The 20170-nt window shown below is 33.1% G+C and overlaps 1 protein-coding gene across 22 annotated transcripts in view; it reads left to right on the forward strand.

Moving 5' to 3' along the window:
- The window catches only part of Lcorl (ligand dependent nuclear receptor corepressor like), a 171228-nt gene that overhangs the window by 77042 nt on the left and 74016 nt on the right, over positions 1 to 20170 (forward strand). The window lies entirely within an intron of this gene.

Here is a 20170-nt window from a genome sequence, read left to right on the forward strand (position 1 = left end):
AAAAAATCATTTGTAACAAGTACCATTTCATCTGCAAAATCCAAAATTTCTTTTAAAGATTTTGTGAAATATTGTTGACATCGTAATCTTTACTTGGCTAACTTTGAGCATCAAATTGAAAAATTTTCTTAATCATACATTTTTCACTGGATTGTTTATGGCTATTTCATATTTTCATTATTTACTTTATTAAATCCAGCCTCCTTTATCAAGGTGTAAGGCTTTAGTTTTATAGTCAACATTTTCTTTAGCTCCTGAAGTTTACAAAAATAATGCTAGATTCTTTTATACTCCATTTTTTCTAATTTTTTATTGTGATAGCTGAGTGTGGTGGCCCATGCCTATAATCTCAGAGAGTGAGGCAGGAAGATTATCATGAGTTTGAGACCAGCCTGGGCTACATAGTGAGTTCAAGGCCAGCCTACAGTATGTAGCAAGACCTTTTCTTTTTTAAAAAAATTGTTTATTATAATACTGATGTCCAAGCGTAGCTCACTTACAATACCTTATCAGAACTCTTTTCATAAATCTTATATCAAAGGATTGTCAAATGCATTAGCACTGCATTAGATATTCTATAGTAATAAGCTTGAAGTCTGTGATATTTCTGTTACTTACAGCTGCTTTGAAATTTAACTGATAGGCAAAAAACCTTCAAATATTATATTCAAAAACAACTAGAAAAAGGTTTATATGAGCATTTATTGTTACTAGGACAGCCTTATGTGGAAGGTTTTCCTTCTTTATATGCACTTTGATAACTCCTAAAGAATAAATAATTCTTCACATCGTGACTGCCTCTTTGTGTCCATCTTTATGATTTGAACATCCTGAAACAAGCCTCTTTAGCATTATCTTGAGTGTGCTGGAGTTTTCACAGTGGTACACCAACAAAGGCTTTTGTCTACTGTCATCTCTGCCATGTCCATTTAAATAGCAGTCTTGAGCTATCTTTGAACATCATGTCATACAGCATTCTTTTTTGTCTAAAAAGCATGGAGGTACCATTTCCTCATACAGCATAAAACCTATATCTTTTTCATAAATATTGGAAATGTGTTTGGTGATTTAAACATTTCTTGTCAGCAGTTTTTGAATTTTTCTAGCAAATACTACTACAGGTTCACTATGAGCAGAAATTGCTCCACTCAGTCTTCAAATTATATAGTTTGTAGTTCTTAAATTTCTCAAATATTTCTAGACTTCCTTAAAACTTTCCCTGAATCACTGCCTGTATTGTAATACAATGTATACTGTAATACATTGTGATTATTCTATGCATTTGAGAAATTTTTTTTAATTTTATTTAAAAGGAAAAAGAGAAAAAACAAAACAAAGTGCTGTAAGGGTACAAGTAATACAGAACTACAAAAAAAAAAAAAAAACAGTAAGAAATCACCAGTTAATAGATTACACATTATCATCTTAGAGATAGTTGCTCAAGTCACAGTATCAAAGCATACAAAGTGGACATTCAAACAGAGAAACTGCAAACAGTTGTGTTCAGTGATCCAACCAAAAACATTAATATGGTCAGCTATTTAACACCCCTAAACACACTTTGCAGTTGTATCCTTTAGAGCACTTTTTTTCCCCTCTCTTTTTTACAACAAAATTTACACATTTTGGGTTTTATTACTCCTTAGTTCTTATTACTTTTTGGGGGGGGGAAGAGAATAAAGTCAAATATGGCAAAACCAAGCTGTCAGTCAAAACCAGGGATAGACATAGTACATGATGTAAAAACAGAGTACAAGGTTATCAACAGTGGTTACCATAATGCCTCTTGCTTCCTTAAAAAGAATTGTCTATCTCATCAGGTATTATAAAGTTGAACAAAACAGTAGAGAACAAGACGAATAAAACTTAAACATTGTAAACGTTACAGGACTTCCAAAGGAGATAATAGTCAAACCAGAATGGGCATCTTAGTGAATCTTATTGCCTTCAAAGTAGTTGCCTATACCCTCATACTTGATACTATCATACAGAACAGAACAGAGTCTAATCAGTCAAAACAAGTATTACAGGACTTCAAATCAAGTTAATAGGAAATCAAAAAGTTACTATAATATATCCTGCTAATTTTTTTTAATTTTCCCCTTAATTAAAAAAACATAAAAAATAACTAAATAGCATTTGAGAAATTTTTGCAGAACTACAAAAAAAAAAATCCAAATAATCTTACTTAAAATGAGAGCTAGAAATAAGGTGTATTGTTCCAAGAACAGGTTTTGCAACAAACAGTTGAGCAGAATTTTCCTAGTAGAAGAAGCAAGGAACAATGAATAGGTCCTGAATCATAGTTCTTTATTCAGAGTTACTAATTTTACATAGTAGTTAAGGAAAAAGAGAGTTATCAAGAGGCTATTGAATATTGAGGGTTTTCAAAGTTGTTGGGCAGTTACAGGACCGAGCTTGGCATGTAAGAAGGAACCTGGGAATACAGAGGAATCTCATCCAAGGATGTATTATGATAAATAATTTTTCTTTAACATACTTATTTTTTCATGTCCTGAGAGGAATCATTCACTTGGCTGAATGTAAGATCTTTACTGCCCATTCTTAGCACCACTAAAGCAGTGAGAGGATGAATCTGGCCTCTTCCATGTCTTACCACAGGTAGTAAAAAGACAAAACTAGTTCTAGGAAGTGAATATCCCCAAATAAGTCAATTATGTAAAAGTCAGTAGAGTTGTCTGATGAGGTAATTGTGTTTTTTAATGGTGCTCTCTATTTAGAAACTAAATCCCCAAAAAAGGAAATTGGGATGAGATAAATAGATTCTGGATGCGTGAGCCACTTCCTTCCCCCACAGCCTGTACCAAGTGTCCACTGTGCCTTTAATTTCAAAACCCAAGGGCACCGTTGCAGCCCTTGGGCTTCTTGACTTTGTAGAGCACTCCTCACTCTCTCGTGATATTTTCCACTGGCTTTCACCAAATAGCTTTAGCCATAGCTTTTATTCCTCTACACATTGCTTTTATTCCTCTAAACATTGTTTCCTTTTCTCTTTTCATTGATATAAAGTGGGGCTAAAGTGAGATTTCTTATTCTTTCAGCTCTTAAATGCTGTTTTCTTTTAAGGCTCAGTTCTCAGCCTCCTCTTAATTTTATGCACACCCTTGGATAATCGGAAGTTTTAAACCCTTGCTGTTTACAGAAAAGTCTGTGTCATTAGTCCTGACTTGTCAAGTTTTTATTTCTGTCTACTTAAGGTTTTCTTCCAACTATAATTCAGAATTTCAAAGGTGGCTACATGTATAAATAATGTTGGAAATTTAAGTTTGTTTTTTTTTTTTTTTTTTTTTTTTTTTTTACTTCTAGTCCTACATTCCCCTTTCCTGTTAGATTCTTTTCTTCTGGGGCTACTATCACATTTTTCTAGTACTTAGCACACAAATTTTTGCTCAATAAAATGTTGAATGAATTTTTCCTTTCCCATTTTCTAAAAAAATCTGAAGACCCTGTTCTGCATCTAGAATCCTCATGTAAATAGCCCATATCTCAATTTGACGACTAGCACCAAGTGCTTGTTGATAAGGCAATCCAGCAGGTCCATAAAATTCCTTTTAAAAATAAATTTTTAATTGAATATATGGCCGTTTATATTTTCTTGACTTTGCTATGGCCCTTTATCACTAGTTTTATTTTAAAAACAAACCCGTTATTCCCACTTGAAAAAGTTTTACTTTATTTTGCTTAGTATCAACTACAAAAGCACACTATACATACAGTTTTTCACTCTTAATTTCCTCCTTTATGAATTCAATTTGACTTTCAAGAAAAAAATATTTAGTCTTCTCTCATCCTTTTTCTATTTTTCTGTTTAGTACCACCAGGTAAAAGTGAAGGTTTTCTTCTTAGATTTCTTAAAACATTACATACGTAATACAAAACATGAACTTTATGCATCCTGCCAAAAAGAGAATATAACAATAAATAAAACCCTGTATTGTGTAGGCATCTGTCCACGGTGTACTAGATTACAACCTGCTCCATAGAAACCATGATACAGGAGATGAGTAAGTTTATTGTTCTTTTAATAGCTTTGGTTTATGTATGCCTTATATACTATAACCATCTCCGCATATAGAATGGAATTCCTGTGTCTTAAAAAATGTGTTTCAAGAACTGTCATGGTGGTGCATGCCTGTAATCCCAGCACTTGGGAGGCCGAGGCAGGGGGATTGTTGTGAATTTGAGACCAGCCTGGGGTACAAAGTGAGTTCAAGGCCAGCCTGAATTGCATAGCAAGACCCTGTCTCAAAAAAGAAAGAGAGAGAAAATATGTTTCATAACACAATAATTTATGAGATCTGTAAACTTTAAATATTGTGTAGACCATATTTAAGTGTTACTTGAGATATTTTAAGGGATAGTTTTAACTCTACAAAATGTTTTTTTTTTCTTTTATCTATTTTAGGTGCTATTTTCAGTTTCTTTTTTATGAATTTGTTTTGAATGAAATTTTAGTCAAAGCTATAAAACAAAAATCAATAAAATATACTTTTCAATATGTGATGTACAGCCATCCCTTTATATCCATGGGAGATTAGTTCTAAGATCCCTGTAAATTCATATGTCCATGGGTAGTCAGATATCTTATATATAATGGCATAATACTTGCATGTAACCTATACACATCCTCCTGTTTTTTATTTTATGTTTCTCCCTCCTTCTATCTCTAGATCTCCTTCACATTTATGAGTGGAGCCTTCTATATATTAAGAGGTCTGACTTTCTCCGATTTTTTCTTTTCATATTTTACCTCTTTAAACTTTTATTCTCTTCACGGTACTTTAAATGGTGCCTAAACAACCACATTTACTAATTTGCATACTTTAAAATTAGTAGCTCTCATTATTTACCTAGAAATAGAAAGTTGTTAGATAAGTCTAGAATAAAACTACTTTTGACAAATCTCTTACCTCACTTATTTAAAACTGTACTTAAAGCATAAAGAAAATTTTGATTGCCCTTATAAGTAATCCATCTTTAAGTATAGTCCACAATTCTTAAAATTGTATTTCTCTTTGGTCATTTAACTATATGACTAAGTTGACTGTTAAGAGTGAAGTATTTTGTATGCCCTGAATGGCATTAAAAATGATGAGGTTTGGTATGTTGCTGGGTCAGCTATTTTTTTCTTGATATTTTTCTTTATTTACAGTACTGTGGTGTAGTGGATGATGCATCCTAGTGAAAAAAGAAAAAAACACTTGAATTACATGCCAGCGATGAAGCAGCATAGCATTTCAACTTTTTATAATAGGTTGAAATTTTGTCTTATCATAATTTTAAAAGTGATTCTTTGTTTCAAGATTACTTTAAATGCGATTTTTATAGAAGTAATATTCTGTTACATTGCTCTAACATAAATTTCTCTCACATCATTTGGCAATATGATATCATTATAATTCTATTTTAAAGAATTACCTATTCCTAAGCCACTTTGGAACCTAAGAGGTAGTTTACTTCTTTCTGCTTATTTACCAAAGAGAGAAGGAGCTTAGGATTCTAGCAGAAAATGTGATTAAATGTTCAAACATTATGATTGTGAAATGTACTTGATTAGTTTTATAACTTACCATGTCATCATTTTTAGTTTACATCTAATTATGAATTATTGCTACCATTTAATATTTTGTTTGTCTACTTTTATACTATATTCACAGCATACTTATTTTATTTCATTAAAGGCTTTATAGATTCCCAGTCTCCAGAACTATGAGAAATAAATTTCTGTTGTTGGTTACCCAATGTAAGATATTTTGGTATTGCAACACACTGAGACAAGTGTTCTCTAAAATAGTGAGTAAATATGGTCAGAAGTTGCACAAGGTATTCACTGATGTACAGAATGTCTACTTATATTGATAGGTATCCTTTATAAAATAAGGAGTCTCTAGTACGTTGAACCATACTTTCTTGAAGAGAAGTAATTTTGCCATGGCTTAAGCTGGAAAAATACAGGATGAACTGGCAGTATTTTAAATTGCCAAAAAGTAAGTGTTCAAAAAAGGATGGGGAGGAGGGAACAGTAACAAAGTTGCAATAATTGGAACATCAAACTAACCATAGAATTGCAATATAGCCCATAGAATAATATCCCTGTTTTCATATTGACAATGTGTAAGTGAATGAATAAATAAGGAATAAGAGCTCTTTCTATAGAAGTTTTCTGAGCTTACAGAATATAGGAGGAATGAGGGAAATAAAAATCACCATGAGAACATCACAGTAATCATTTGCCACTAAAATAAGTGGCACAGTTTTCATGAGAAACAGGATATTTGCACAGTCTAAAAGTTACTCATCTATAAAAGTATTTATAGAGAAAAATAGTAAATTTTCTGTAGCGAAATCCAGTATAACCAGGTTAAAACAGTGATCATGGTTAAGAGCAACAGTAATAATCTGACTTATCTAATACTGCATTTTATGGTACATGGAAAAAGGCATAACACTTCTATAATATTCTAAATGAAAATGGCTAACCTTAAACTAAAAGCAACAGGTACATATTTAAGAAACACTGTACCAAATAATTATACAGTATGCATCAAAAATGTCAGGGTCATGTAAAACAAGGAAGGACTAATTTTTACTGATTATAGATGAAGGAAACATGACAGCTTGATGTAATACAGCATCTGGTTTGGATTCTAAACAAGAATAAAGATAATAGTGCAATACTAGTGAATTGTAAAAACATAGTGTAGTTAATGGTGTTTTGTCAGTGTTAATAATTTTACTGTGATTATAATGAGTGTTAACGTTAAGAGAAGCTTTGGGTGGATATATAAAAGCTCCTGTGCTGTTTTTGAATATTTTGTGTACGCTGAAATTCAGTTTTAAGAAATTTATAAATAAAAAATTGGAAACTAGCTAGATTTTAATGATACTTATTGACAGGCTAACAATGCCACTTTACTATTTTTGTATATTACATGACCCTGGTCACACATAAAGAAGGCTAGTACCCTGAGGAAAGGAGAGTAAAAGTTCAGTTCTTCGAAGAAGTGAGGTATATTATGGCATTTTCATCTTTGATTTGCGTTTAAAGTGTGCTGTGGCCTAGTTAAGTCAATTTACATATTCTACTATATTTTTTAATCTAAAATAAGTCTTACAAAATAAATAAGGTTTTGAAAGATTATGACATTGATGAATCTTCCTCCAATTATGTACTGTGCTTAAGATGTTTGGCTCATAAGAGTAAGATCACTGTTACATTTCATAAATATGAATTTAAGGAGGATTCTGACTTTTGTTAACTCCTGAGGTAAATGTTCAATAAAGTTTGACAAACTCTGCTCTAAAGATGTATTTTATTCTTACAGACTTCCATTATGTTAATAATGCTTTTATTTGCTTAACCTTCCCCCCATCCTAAAATGTCAAATAGGGTAAAGCTGTTAGGATTCTTTGCTCATTGTATTATTACTTACCAGATTTCTCATTCTGCAAGGGCTATTGAGATCATGAAGTCCAGGAATAAAAAGAGGCTTCAGGGAGACCATGTCCTCTCCTCTCCCTTTGATTTTATATTATGTTTTGTAGTGTATGTTGAGTAGTGAAATAACTAATATGTAACATTTGAAAGCAATGTGTAAAGTGTTCATTCTTCCCAGCACTGGAAAATAGCTAATAAGCTAATAGCTAATAAGCTAATAGCTAATAAGCCTTCCAGTTTAAAAAAAAAAAAACCGGTTTTTTCTCCAGTAACTCCCTTCAGTGAATATGATCTGTAAAATACGAAAAACTAAAAGAATAGGCTTTTTTCTTGTTTTTCTATGAACTATAAATTTTACGGTTACCTTATTGTTCAACTGTTGCTAATGCAGTCTCTGTTCCTTTGAAGAGTGAAGAATCATTCTGTGGCAGGGGTGTATAGCTCAACTACCTGTCTCGCAAGTGCGAGGCCCTCAGTTCAATTCCCAGAACAACAAAAAAAAGGAGTCATTTTGAAATGTTTATTGAATTACCATGTTGTACTACCATTGTAGATCACCAAGTACATAAGACATAATATTTAAGGAAAACACAGGCCTATTACAGTAGTACTCTCCTTAGGAGTGTTGAAATTAAAGATAGAATGAGCCTTAAGTTACTCCTTCAAAAAATATATTATCTAATTTACATTATAGACTTTGACACTAGGTTGAGAGCAGAATATATACATTCTTTCTCTTTTATTACATTGAAAAAATGGTTATACTGTGTTGATTTTTTTTTTTTCAAGAAAGGAGGTCTCAAAATACTGTAGGCTAGCTGTAAATTCTGGGTCCAAGAAATCCTCCCGTCTCATCTGCAAATAGCTAGGAATTCAGGTATGTGCTGTCATACCTAGATGAGTTTAAAGTTGATAACTGATTTTTAGTAACTTCACTCGTTAAAAAGTAAAGGTGTTCTTTAGTTGTAATGTAACTCTGTTCTTTTATAGCCATCTTCTGTTTTCTAGGTTAAACAGGTTTTAAAAAATACATGTTACCAGTAATTTATTTTCATTTTGTCTAAGAGTTTCATGCCATTTAAAATTGAAGGTGGGGCTGGGGAGTTAGCTCAGTGGCATAAGCGCCTGCCTGGCAAGTGCGAGGTCATGAGTTCGATCCCTGGTACAAAAAGACAACAACACAAAACTAAAATTAAAGATGATAAAGATAAGAAAACAGTGTTTGGAAGTGTCTTCATAATTGATATTCAATAGGCAAGAAAGCAGTAATAGCACTTAGTTGAATATTGTGATTCTCCAAAAATTAGACCAGATCTTACATTTAATGTTTGCTCCAAAAGATGCAGTTGTACTTGTTTTCTAGTTATATCTTTTTTCTTATACTTCAATCTACATTTGTTTATGTACAAAAATCTACATTTGTGTATAGAAATCTACATTTATTCAAATATACCTATGTTATTTTTAGGAACATAATCATAACGTCCCAGATTCCAGCCTGAATATCTTTTGACTCCTTTTCCTCTAGAACCATAGGCCTTAGTCTCTCACATTCAGCAATAGAACTGTTCTTAACTGTACTTCTTGTTCATGTAGCCTGCTCATAGTCATTGATTTTTATCTCATGAGTTCTTCATCTAAGTCGTGACCTCGTGAGGCCAGGTTTCACAAAGTTTCCATTAAAACAAGTGTTAATTGAAGACTTACAAAACAGGAGTGGTAACAGTAGTGATGACAGCTAAGAATGATGGTCAGCACAAAAGCAACAAAAACTTGCAGCCAATAAAATTCAGAAAATGTGTCTTTATTTCACACATCTATTAAATACATTCATTATAACATACAACATACAGAATTATAAAGACTCACATTAGGCACAGCCACCTCCGCTATCAAGTGCACATACTGTTCGTGCATTGTGTTTGTACACTTATTGCTCATTTGGCAGAAAGTATTGAGTTCATTTGTTACATAGGCATTTCTTGTTCAAAGGTTTCTGTGTAGATATTTATATATATTTAATTATAATTTATATGATCATTTAAGTATTAATGTCAATATTATTTATATTATAATTTGATATATCCAACATGTGTTGCAATGAATATACTAAATGTGTCCATCTGGCTGATGATCTTAACAAGCTTATTTTGGCGGTAGAGCTTTATTCACTCAATCTTATTTTGGGGAAAATGAAGTATTAAGCTTCACTCCTTATTTTACCTTATTGAGCATTTAGATATTCTACATGGTCTTATTATGATGAGAGAAGAGTATGTTTAAAGTCTGTAGCAATCTATAGCAGCCCTTATCAAATCTAACTGATTGGAAATAAACTTTTTGCCTCTAATGGGTCTCATTCTGTTACTGCTCTAGGTTTTCTTTGATAGAGGGCTTTTTAACATTTTTACTTCGTTTCTATTTTTCTAGTAGTACCCCAGCTATAGTAGATCTAAAACTCATCTAAAGTTGTGGGTTTCTTTTGAGTGTTATGTTTGCTGGAGTTAGTATGGCACTCCCTGCTGTAATTCCTCACAGTCAGTGGTCAGTGACTTCTAAACTTTGTTGAAGGTAGCTATGATAGGAAAGGAATGAGACATTACATAAACAGCTACATTGTTGTGTCAGAGACTGATGCTACCTAAATTAAATGACATAGCTTCAAAGGAGGCAGGGAAACAGAGAGCTCCTCATGGGAAATGGCTTGACATTACAAATAATTTCTACTTGCATTTCCTCTACAACACAGATGGTTGTGTAGAGATATGAGCACAGAACTCATATGCCTAAAGCAAATTGCCTCTCTGTGTCCCTGTAGGAGGAAAATGCTTCATTCATTATGTTCCTTCGTGAAATGTTTCTTATATATCTAAGGTAGCAGTTAGGCCACACTAAAAAGAATTTGCACCAGTGTTCATCTGTTCTGAACTTGTCATAGTATAATGTGTCAGTACACTGTGTAAGAAATGTCATTGAATGAAGCAGCATGGGAGTGGAGTGTCTGGGTTACATGGATATAAGATTGTATCGTCAGTAGGTAGTGGTTATCAGTGATTTCTGATCAGGGTACATTTTTAAAGCTATGTTTTCTTTTTCTGAAGATATTGGAAACTTATGAATCTTTTTGTACCTTACTTTGCTTACTAAGCTGTTTTTTGAACACTCTTTTCCATCTCACAGTTGTAAAAAAATGAAGCAAAAAATAGTATTTTGTCATTGCAATATAAAATTAGCATATACTACTTTGCTGTTATCATTCCCATTATAGTCAGTCTAATTTATATGTCTCTATAATTTTACTTCCTAGCTCAGAGGTTCTTAAGAAAGGGATCTACATACTCCCCCAGAAAGTTCCTGAGTAGCATTTCATGTATTAATGAATTTGAATGGGAAAAAAAGTAATTTTTATTATCATTATCAGTGAGTTAAAATTTAATATTTCCTTTACCTGTACAGTAAACGTAGACAAAAAATCACAGTGATTGTGAGGCAGAGAGAAACAACTCAAGAGCATGGTAGCATGGAGTACCCTAGTGACTCAACTCCTCCAACCAGGAGTCACCTCCCAACGTAACATTTAGCAACAAACTCATCAATGGAAAAATTCAATGATGAATCTCCCAGTAATGGGTGTCATAAGTATTTTTTATGTCACATCTTAAAATACTGTTTACTTAAGTTATCACAGATGTTGACTTACTACTGGATATATTTTAGTACATTAAGAAAGAATTCTGTATATTACTATTTCTAATACTATTTTTCAGTTTTAAAAAAATTGACACTGTATTTCAGTACAATGGGTTTCTTGTATAATCATGGATTTATTAAAAAAAAAAAACATGATTCTGAAGAGCCCACCAGCTTTACCACAATACCAAAGAGTCTTTGCATAAAAGTGTTTAACAATGCTGACTCTTTTACAATTTGACCTTCACGTTTTCCCCAGGATGTTGTACCTCAACGTAATATCCTTAGGATTTATATAAACACATATTTATTCCCTCTCCTGTTTTCAGTAAGTTCTCTTTGTGTAAATAATTAATGAATGTTCTTGTATTAGTCAGCTTTCCCATTACAGCAACAAAATGATACTCATAATTTAAAGGAAGAGAGATTTATTTGGGGCCCCGTCAATGGTAGGCTGACTTCAGTGCAGAAATGGCACTGTGCAAAAGCTTTCCCTCCATGGTAGCCAGGAAGTAGAGAGAAGGGAGGAACTGGAAACAGAATGCAGCCTTCCAGGTGATGCCTGCGGTGAGTGATGCATCTGCAACCAGGTGCTACCTTGTAACACATGAAGATACACACCTCACTCATTCACTCACTCACATTCTCAGCTACTAAATCCATCAATGAATGAACCTGCTGATGAGTGTAGTGCTTCCATGGTTTAATCACCTTCCAAACACGTGAAACATTTGGGGTATACTTTAGATCTAAACCATAACAGACCTTATTCCAATTCCAATGTCTGAACATCTCCTTGTATGCATTGTGGGGAGAAGTTTAAACACAGTAAATCTAAAAGTTATTTTCCTTGTAAACACCTGCTTTTCTTTGTTTCCCATTAATTAGTACTATTGACTGCATCTGTTACTGTTTATATCTTGACTACCCTCCCTCCAAAACTGTATACAATCAAAATGTAGCTTTTTGGAGGTGATTATATCATGGGAGATTCATCATTGGATTTTTCCACTGATGAGTTTGTTGCTAAATGTTACGTTGGGAGGTGACTCCTGGTTGGAGGAGTTGAGTCACTAGGGTACTTCATGCTACCATGCTCTTGAGTTGTTTCTCTCTGCCTCACTGCCCTGCCTTAAAACCAGACAACTAAAACCTCTATAAATTATAAGCCAAAATAAATTTTTCCTTCTTTCAATTGTGGCTGTCATTTTGTCCCAGCAACAAGAAAAGTAGCTAATACATCATCTTACCTAGAATTAAAGTGCAAAAGTCATTTTTCATCTGTACTACTCCCCCTGAATTCATTAATTAACAAGGATTATTAATAAATAAGCCTTTTAATGGCATGTACAACTCTTCTGGGGTAAGTTTGTGTTCTTCTGGAAAACGCCTAGGAGTAGAATGTTGAGTCTTAAGATTATTATGTAGTTAAGATATATTGCATATTGTCAAACCATTGTCTAAAGTTTGTCATTTTAGTCTCCTTAGTAAAATGCATGAGAATTTCAGTTGCTCCACTAGACTAGTGAGCATGAAATGGTATTTCTCTTTGCTTTATATTGCATTCTTCTGATGACTGATAGTGTTGAGTACTTTCTCAAGTTCATGTAAACAGTTTATGTGTGTTTTCAGAGGATATGATGAAATCAATTATTTAACTACTTTTAGTAGGGTGATTTACTGTCATTGATTTGTAGGGTGTTCGTTTGTGTGTTTTGTTTTTGAGACAGAGTCTTGCTGGGCAGTTCAGGCTGGCCTTGAGCTCACTTTGTAGCATAGGCTGGTTTCAAACTTTCAGTGATCCTCCTGCCTCGGCCTCTGCAGTGCTGAGATTTCAAGGAGGATGCTGCCATGCTTGACTTGTAGGTATTCTTTGTTTTACTGAATTACGCTTAAAAAATGTGCAACTAACTTATCGGTAGGTAAGTTGATAATTAATATGGTAACTTTGTATTAGTATCCTTTTTATATTGCTTAAATAGATAGATCTTTTAGTTGTTAGGACAAGGCTATGTGCTGCTATTTTCCCTTTGGTTTCCTGAGTGTCACAGTTGTTAATGTACAGTATTTTCTTTAGAGAATTATGAAAAAATATGGTATTTACACACAGTGGAGTACTTACTCTGCCAGAAAGAAAGAAAAACGTGAGTCATTTATAGGAAAATGGATATACTTTGAGACTGTAATGTAAGTGTACTAAATCGGACACACAAGTTTAAAATATCACAGTTTCTCTTATGTGAGAAGCCCAAATTATAAATAACACAGTGAATGATAGATAATAGAAAGTAGTTAGATAGATCTTTCTACTAAAGATCAAGAGAAAAGGATCAAGAGATGGAGAGAGGGCAGGAAGGGAGTGAAAGAGAAGGGATGAAAAAAGGAATTAAGACATGTTAGGTACAGGCACCAGCTTCACACAAGGAATTTAAACATTATTCACTGCAAATATGTACTAACAAAAAAGAATAGAAATGTTATCCCAGAGTAATGTTATTTTGGCAGTAACAAAAATAGACACTCAACCTAAACTGAAGATAAATATCTCTGAATTGTTCAAGAGGATTATAACAGCTAATAAATGCCATGTTACAGTTCTTTTAATCTTATAAATTACATCAGGTAAAATTCTATAATTTTTAAATTGCAAAATAATGTAACCCATGAATACTAAACATATTAGTCCCTAAAATGTATTTGTTCAGTATAACCTGTCTACCTTATTGTACATCAGTCCCCTTATCTGTAGTTCCATGTTTCATGACTTTAGTCTGCTGTGTCAATCATGGTCTGCGAATATTCAATAGAAAGTAATAGAAATGAAAAAATTTTAAGTTTTAGATAACTTTTGTTGCAATAAATAGTAATAGACCTATTTAATTAGTTATGCTGTCAATATCTTACTGTGACTGATAAGCTTAATCATGAGTATGCATCCATAGGGGAAAAAAACAGGATATATGGAGTTTGGTACTACTAGCTGCAGTTTTAGGCATATACTAGGGATTTTGGAGTATATCTCCCATAGATAGGAGGTAACTACTCTGTATACCTCAGCTGCTAGTGATAGGGAACCTTCTACAAAATTATGTAGGTGAAGAGACCTTCAGAGTTAGGGGAAACTGAAATGATCTTTTGTAAGTAAACTAAGTTGTTACACTATCCCAACTAAAGAAAAATAGACTTTTTCAGTCACTGTGACTTTTCAAAATTGTCAAGACCAGAATTAGAAACACCTGTGTAATAAGGAAGTTGATGTATCAAAATTATCTTAGCATAAAGTACAGATCTTCCTTTGTTTGAACTCTGTCTGACCTCAGGAATGAAATAATTTCAGATAAATTTTTAAATAAATGTCTTGCTTTCAAAAAACTAGGAACCAAGTAGGTTTTCATTCTACAATACTCTTGTTTTCTCTACCTGTTCTTCAGACTGTGTGTGAACTAGGACCCAAATAGGGTTGAATAAGATGTATGATACTTGTGCTAGTGTTCTTCTTAGGAGGACTACCATGATCTAATAGAAAGGATGCTGATCGGGCAGGTAGGAAGCTGTTGCTGTAAGGTCTGTCACTGTGTCTGACTTGATCTTCCTGGGTTTTTGTTTGCTCCTTTACAGTGAGTTTGGATTTTATCTTATCTAAAATATGGTAAATTAGAATTATAATTGTCCTGTAACTGGACAACAGTCCAGAAACTAATTCTAACACATTGAGGAGCCTTTATATTTCACAAATTTATCTGTAGTAAGGAAGTAAAGCAAACAGAAGTTTTCTTTTCATTCACATCAAGTTGTTATTACTGTTACTCATAAAATTTGACAGTCCAAGCTACTCACATCTTATTGCCATGTCTTTGAATTAAAAATAGGAAATTAAAATATAAAGATAGGAAATCATTATATATATAATAATCTTTTATAATGTAATATTAAGGTATATTTCCCAAGGTTTGGATAAATAGCCTATGGTTATAATTGAAAATTAAAACATTTATTTTTGAGCAGGCAGATTTATCAGTTGCCATTTTTTGTATTACTCATGAATGTTTAATAGACTGTTAGGGGATTCACTTATCAAGGTTCCTTTTTAAATTATGGTACATTGAATGTCATTCTTTGTTTTATTTTTCTTCAACTAAGTTAATGTATGTTCTAAAAGTTCACTGGTTAATACATTTGGAATTGTTGTACTTTTTCATGGAAGGAAAAAGTTAAAACCTGAGCCTATAATGATAATTAATGGTTAGTATGGTTGATTTCTGTTATTTCAGTACTGCCATCATGATAATCTGCTTTCTGAGAATCTAATTGTAAATGTAGATGAATCACTTCTTGACTTTTCAGCTAAGATCAAGTGTAAATGTAGATGAATAAGAATATATTTTTCTCTACTACTTTGATTTCCTCCTCCTTTTCATACCCATGTGGCCATATGTAATAGTGAGTCTTCATCAAAGGGTAAAATGCTTAACAATTGGATACCAATGTAAGACCACCTTTAAGTGACCTAAATTTAAAAGGTAGAGGCAAAACTTGTTTTTTGTAAGTTAAGACTTCATTTTTTTCTCTGTAAAACTGCTTGTTATGTCAGTTGGAATGCCAGTGAGTGAGTGATTAGTTACTTGGTAGGTGATCAATGTGTTTCACTCTGTTTTTTAGAAAATAGTACTTTATTCTGTCACAACTTGAAGAGAAAATAAATTTTGAAATACCTTGATGGCATGGTTAGTGAACGTTTTTAGTAAATGGAGAAAGACAATTTACTAATGAAACACTTTTGCTTACTAGTAGTCAGAAAATGTCAAATAGAAGGTCTGTGTAGTTGTAAAAATGCAAACTGAAATTTGTTTTTTAAAACTTAATATACCACCTTTTTATTTATCTGTAATGTAGAATTACTCTTGCGCCATAGTTCTTCAGATATACATTCCTACATCCCCAAGATTATCCACCTAAATATAGAATGTATAACTTGCAGTTGACTTTAGTTATCTGTAACACACCTTTCTTAGCACCCGTCATATTCACTAATGAATAAAAAGTCTCTACATATAACATCCAAACTAAACAGGAAGAGCACAGTGCATCTTATCTTCCTTATTCTGAAGATCTCTGGTGCCATCTACTGAATGTTTTTTAAAGGAAAAATTGAAATCATATTGTGGATTTTCATTAATACGATTTTTTCGTCCTTTTATTTTTTAAATTAATTTCCAGAGATTTGAGTTTATAGAAAAATTGAACAGAAAATACAAAGTGTTTCCACATTCTGTCGTCTAGTTTCATCTATTACTAATATTTTTCATTGGTATGTTAATGTTTGCTTCAACTGATAAACCAATATTGATAAATTATTAATTGCAGCTCATAGTTTACATTAGAATTAGTTTATTTGCAAATACACATTTACAGGTTTTGCCTAATGCACCATCACACCATCAGACACAGTATTGCTGTCCTAAAATTCCTTGTACTTGATCTGTTTATGCTGCCCACCACTATACCCCTGACTCTTGACAAATACTTGTCTTTTTATTGACTTCATAGTCATGTCTTCCAGAATGTCATATAGCTGGAATGATATAATATTTAACTTTTCAGATTCACTTCATTTACTTATTAATACGCATTTAAGGTATCACCATATTTTTTATGACTTATCAGTTCATTTCTTTATATTGCTGAGTAATACTGTACACCATGCTATGAATGTCTCACAGTTTGCTTATTCATTTACCCACTGAAGAACATCTGATTGCTTCCAATTTAAGGTGTTATGAATAAAACTGTTACAAACACAAATTTCTTATGGATATAGGTTTTCAGCCTTGGTAAATATCTAGGAGTGTAATGGCAGGAACATATGGTAAGATTGTCTTTAACTTAGTAAGAAACTGGCAGACTGTTCTAAAGTAGCTTCTCATTTTGTATTCTCACTAGTAATAAACAAATTCATTTGTAGCAACTTTCCTCCATTGAATCACCCTTTTCTTGCTGTATCTAAAAATTCATTACCAAACCCAAGCCCTCTTAAATTTTCTCTTTTGTTATTGTATTACTCACTTTCCTATCACTGGGCACAGTATCCAATACCCTCTTAAAGGAAGAGAGGTTTATTTTGACTCACATTTTAAGGGGTTCAATTCATGGTCAGCTAGCCTTAGGGCAGAAACATGGCAGAATAATGTGGCAAAATAAACCTACCTAGTTCATGGCAGCCAGGACACAGAGCAGGGAAACAGCACCAGAGATGAAGGAGATGCATAGTACCCAGGGTCATGCCTCTTTGACTGAACCAGACACACCAAGGAGTTGTTCTCTGCCAGTTCCCTAAGCAGCTTCTAAACAAATCAAGTTCACACAATCAGGCTTTACCATCACATCTGCCAAATTGTCAATTTGAGACCCAAACATATCTTCTTAAAACATGCTTAATCCTTAAACACAAGTTTGTAACACCATCTAATATAATACAGCTGTATTGTGGCCAATTGAAAACACAATATCCTTTCCCCAAAGTATGAACAGTCCCAGAAATTTGTAAAATTGAAGTCCAAGTCTCTTTTGAGACCCAAAGCAAACTCTTAGTTGTGGACCTGTGTAAAATGAAAAGATTACATAATCCCAAGGTACAATAGCACAAGTAAAATATTCCCCCTCCAAATGGAGGTTAGAAAAGAGTCAGACCAGTCCAAGACCAAAACCTAGCAAGGCAAACTTTAAATCCTGTAGGTGGGGCCCGTGGTAGTAAATTGTGAGTTCCAAAGGTCTTGCATTGTCCCACTCTTGCAGTCTTGCTGGTTGCAGTTCAGATGACCTTTCTCATGGACTGGATTCACTCACAACCTGCAGTTTTTCTCAGCAGACATCCCATGTTCCTAGTATCTCACTTTCTGGGGTCTCCACTACACCATTAGCTTCTTCAATTCCACAGCTTCAAACACTGCCTGTTAGTGGCCTTCTAGGTCATCCTTAGAAATATGAGTGGAAGCCTCCCTGAACTCACAACTCTCGCATTCTGCTTCCTGGTAAAACTAGCATTATGTTGTTGACACCAACATTTGCCACCAACTCAAGCAGTGGTGGGCCCTCTTATACCTTGACTGTAGAGGCCTCTGATGTTGCTTAAAATTATTGGCACCCTATGATGAATCAAGCCAGTAGCAATAAACCAAATCTAGTAGTCCTCATGTTTTTCACCCCAGCGTACACATTGTAAAAATGAGCATTCTACTTTTTAAATGTGCCTTTGGTAAAGGAATTTTTAAAAAAGCTGTTCTGTGCAATAAAATGCCAATATTCGTAAAATAATGTCTCTTTTATGTGGAATTACCTTGTTTTAAGGGAAAGCATTTGGCTGATTGTTTTTTTAAAGTTTTGTACTGAACTAGCATCTTTTTCTTACGTACCATTTTTACTTAATTGACAGGTAAGCTGTTGTTATTTAGACTTTAATTACAGTCTAACAATAACCCTCTCTTTTTATCAAGAATTAAGTCACCTTGTGTCCTGTGGTACAATCACTGATTTTATTTATTTCCAGTGATAAAATTCAACTTTTCCAGTAGAAGTTATAATTATGGAAGACTTTGCCATCATAAACTTATAGATCTACAATATATACAGACTTTCACTTTAGGAAAATGTGTGTATCACAGTGAAACATTTTCTAGAAGACCAATAGATAATACCAAAAATCATGCATGGGTTAAAGATTCATACTGTTAGATGAAAGAATATTAGTGTAAGATATTTTAAAGATTTCAAATTATGAAATCTTCAATGATATGATTTTAGACTCTACTTTGCAACTATTTTTTAACATACTTCTACCAAGAGTAGCCATCCATACCTGAAAGGGTATTACATATTACAGTATACTTCTCTTTACCAACTGTTCTCTTTGAAACCCTACATTTTCATCATATTCAGTCATTAAAATAAATTCTCAAATGGATTGAATACAGAAGTATGTGTGATAGTCTTCCATTAAACCAGACATTAAGGAAATCTACAAGGGGCTGGAGATACAGCTCAGTGGAAGAGTGCTTGCCTAGTATACAGAAGGCCAGGGGTTCAATCTAGAAAAAATAAAAATTAATCACCCTTCAGGTTGAGGATATAGCTCAGTAGTATAGCGCTTTCCTAGCATGTGTGAATTTAATCCCTAGTACTGCGCACAAAAACGAAGACAAATCTATATAGTTGCTAGACAGTGCTGTATTTCCTTGTTAACTGTTTTTTTTAAAAAATCATTCTTCTAAAAATACACAGAACACTATTATGAAAACTATAACCAGGAAACTTTTAAGGAATTAAATATTTGAAACTACATAGTCCATTTTATTCTGACACTGTAGTGAATTATTTTATTTTTTGAGTAACATCAGTTCTCTGGGTTTTTTGTTAGCATTTGTAAATAGAACTAGTTCTGTTTCTTCTTTTCCAGTTCTTGTGCATCTAAAACAGTTTTCTCTTGCTTAATTGAAGAAGCCTAAACTTCCAGCACAATGTTGACAGAGACAGAGAACAATAATGTCCTCTTTTAATTTTAGTAGGACTCCTGCTACTGTTTCTGCATTAAGTATTACGTTTATTTAAACTGGGGATATATGTAATTTATCATGATAAGGAAAAAACTGAATTCCTGTTTCATTTGAGTTCTTTTTTTTTTTTTATCAGAAACACATTCTGGTATGTCAGAGATCTTACCTTAGCATTGGTAAAGATGAACTTCACTTTTGGTACCTTCTTAATTAACATGTGAATTATATTAATGGATTTCCTAAAACTGAACTCTGGATTGGAATAAATCTCACTTGACCATAATTCATTTCTTTCTTCATGTAGTGCAGAATTCTATTTAGCATTTTTGTATTCACATATGTAAAAATACTCTGTACTTGTGACTTATTTTAGATCCATTTCACTTAGAGTAAAAGTGACATGTTAAATCTTTGTCTCTCTGGATTTGCTATCATTTCTCATCTCTGATGGTGTTCCTATGTTACTTGATATATT

This window comes from Cavia porcellus, unplaced genomic scaffold (assembly GCF_034190915.1).
Source record: "Cavia porcellus strain 051 isolate PalLab524CR breed Dunkin Hartley unplaced genomic scaffold, mCavPor4.1 scaffold_18, whole genome shotgun sequence".
NCBI lineage: Eukaryota > Metazoa > Chordata > Mammalia > Rodentia > Caviidae > Cavia > Cavia porcellus.